The sequence below is a fragment of the Octopus bimaculoides genome, chromosome 16 (genome assembly GCF_046866305.1).
Source record: "Octopus bimaculoides isolate indiv1 chromosome 16, ASM4686630v1, whole genome shotgun sequence".
Taxonomy (NCBI): Eukaryota; Metazoa; Mollusca; class Cephalopoda; order Octopoda; family Octopodidae; genus Octopus; species Octopus bimaculoides.
The window spans coordinates 21,464,747-21,467,203 of record NC_142943.1 but is presented as its reverse complement, the minus strand read 5'-3'; the positions used below and the strand labels follow the sequence as shown (position 1 = coordinate 21,467,203).

Genomic DNA, 2,457 nt, shown 5'->3' with positions numbered 1-2,457 from the left:
ATACTTGGTGTTCACTGAATAGACATAAAAATGAATCCTGGAAAAAAGTCACAGGAAAACTTCAATAAATGACTGATTTAATGTCTTTTGTTTGTGATATTGTTTCATTTCAGATATTGAATAAAACGTTTTTTTTTTTCACTTTGTAAACGATTCTATAAACTGTGTTATCATTGTGTACAAGTCATGTAGTGTCAGTTAATAAGCGACTTAAAATGTTTAATTACTTTAACTTGTTATTTATGGTATTTCAATGAAATGTAACATTTTTTCTTTTGACTTTATTTCCTTTCACTATGAAAACAACCGCTTAATCTCCCAGCGACAACCATTTCATCAAACTGGTTAGATATAAACTATTCTCTTTTTGTTTTTCCTTACCTTGTAAAATCTAGATTATGTACATTTAACTGACGATTGTCTCTAAATTACTGATGATATCTTAGTTTTAACTGGTGATCTTATGTCGTCTGGTCTAAAAAGGTGTCTCAATTAACGTCATTTTGTCTTGAGTATAATAACTGGTGACCTTGCTATGTCGTCTTGATCTCAACAAGCGACTCTGCTTATGTCGTCACGCTCTAAACAGGAGGTTCTGTTAATTTTGTCTCTGTCTTCTCAGTTCAAGTTTGCTGTTTTAACAATAAATCCAGTAGATTGTTGTACTCTAAACGTTATCTTTGTGAGGTTTATCTGTGAAACCAGATTGTTTAGCTATTATCAAGTGTGAATCTTTTGTAAAAAATAGCTTCAGGTCATCACTCCATTAGTGTTGTTTTTTTCTTCTGAATGAACGACCTTCTGTAAGTCTGGCTTTGCCGCCTTGTGGGCTGACATAATGTAGTTGAACATCCAACGTACAGAACAACAGTTTGAGCATGACTAAATACTGTTGTGATTTTATAACATTCTGGACATTTGACATCCATAAAGTAACTATTTGGAGACTATACAAGTCCAAGTCTTTTTAGTTTACATTTCCTTTTTTCGTTTTCTAAAGAGGGATGCAATAAATCTTTGGCAAGCAGCATGATGTTTCGTTAAACCATACAGTTATGTAGTCTGCTTGATCTGACAAATTTGTTCGTTTAACAGAGTGGGACTGATCTGTTGTTTATTTTTGTTGTTTCTGTGGCCTGTTTAAGTTTTATCGCAGAAACTGTTAATTCAATCAAACTGATATTGTTTACCGGAACAGAACAAGTGCAAGTCCTAAGATGAAAGTTAAACTGTCTCGATTCTCTTAAAGCCATTGGGAACATCTAGTGTATTGTAAAATATACGACTCTGTCTTGATTATGCTTTGTCATTCGAAACCTTTATAGCAGAAGTGATTTACATTGTCATTACGTATGAGATGTTTTCGTTTTGATTCATCTAGGCTTAAATACCCGAATATCGGCTCCACAAGCCTTTCCGTTCCAGCAGGTCACATGACCTCGTGATTAAACGAACCTGTTGTTTGTATTGGTCGGTTTTCAGCCATCCAATCGTGTTGGCGCAACAGTTCATTTTTCCTTACGCGGGAAATTAATCACCAGCTCCTGAGAGCTTACTATTCTCTACAAGAAAGGCAGTCCTCGACTGCTCTAGGTCTTTGGCTTACACCACTGACCACACGCAACTCGTATCCGGCAACGATGTATCTGACACCAACCAGTCTCCGCTTTCACTCCACTAGAAGTCTGCTTACATCCTTGCTGTATGAAGATCACACGACCAACAGTCCAACAGCTGCCTCTACACACAACCAGACAGTACGTCAACCTTGCCTACAACATGAACTGTCCAGCTTAACTACGAAGTCTCTCACACATCTTTATAGTAACCTGTTATGTTATTTTATTTCATGTATGGCAATCATTGTATTTTATAACGGATAATAAATCGTCGCTTGCCAGTTCATTTCATCTCAAGTTATTTATCATTTCCACATTTTCCTCATCTCCGTTATACCTTTTCGAATTGGTGCAGTACGCCAGTGTTTCTTTTGCGAAACCGGGAAATTGCTGAGTAATAAAAATCAAGATGCTTTCTAAAACTTTTTTTAACTTACTCAACACTATAACAAAAGAGAATTAAATGGATAACAAAACTGTCTTTTCCTCTTTTTTTCTTTTTCTTGTTTCAGCCATTAGACTGCGGCTATGCTGAGGTACTGTCTTGAAGGGTTTTAGCCAAATAAATCACCTCCAGAACTTTTTTTTTTAAGCCTTGTACTTATTCTACAAGTCTGTCTTTTGTGGAATCGTCACTTTACGGGGACGTAAACGAACACAAACATCGGTTGTGGGGAGACAAACAAACACACACACACACACACACACACACACACACACACACACACACACACACACACACACACACACACACACACACACGACGAGCTTCTTCAGTTTTCGTCTACTAAATCCATTCATAAGACTTTGTTCGGCCCGGGGCTATTGTAGAAACTAT

General features: G+C 36.7%; 1 pseudogene; it reads right to left on the bottom strand.

The window, feature by feature from the left end:
• Positions 1-766: 766 nt before the first annotated feature.
• Positions 767-1,031, bottom strand: LOC149132298 (small ribosomal subunit protein eS27-like pseudogene; annotated as a pseudogene).
• Positions 1,032-2,457: the final 1,426 nt, after the last annotated feature.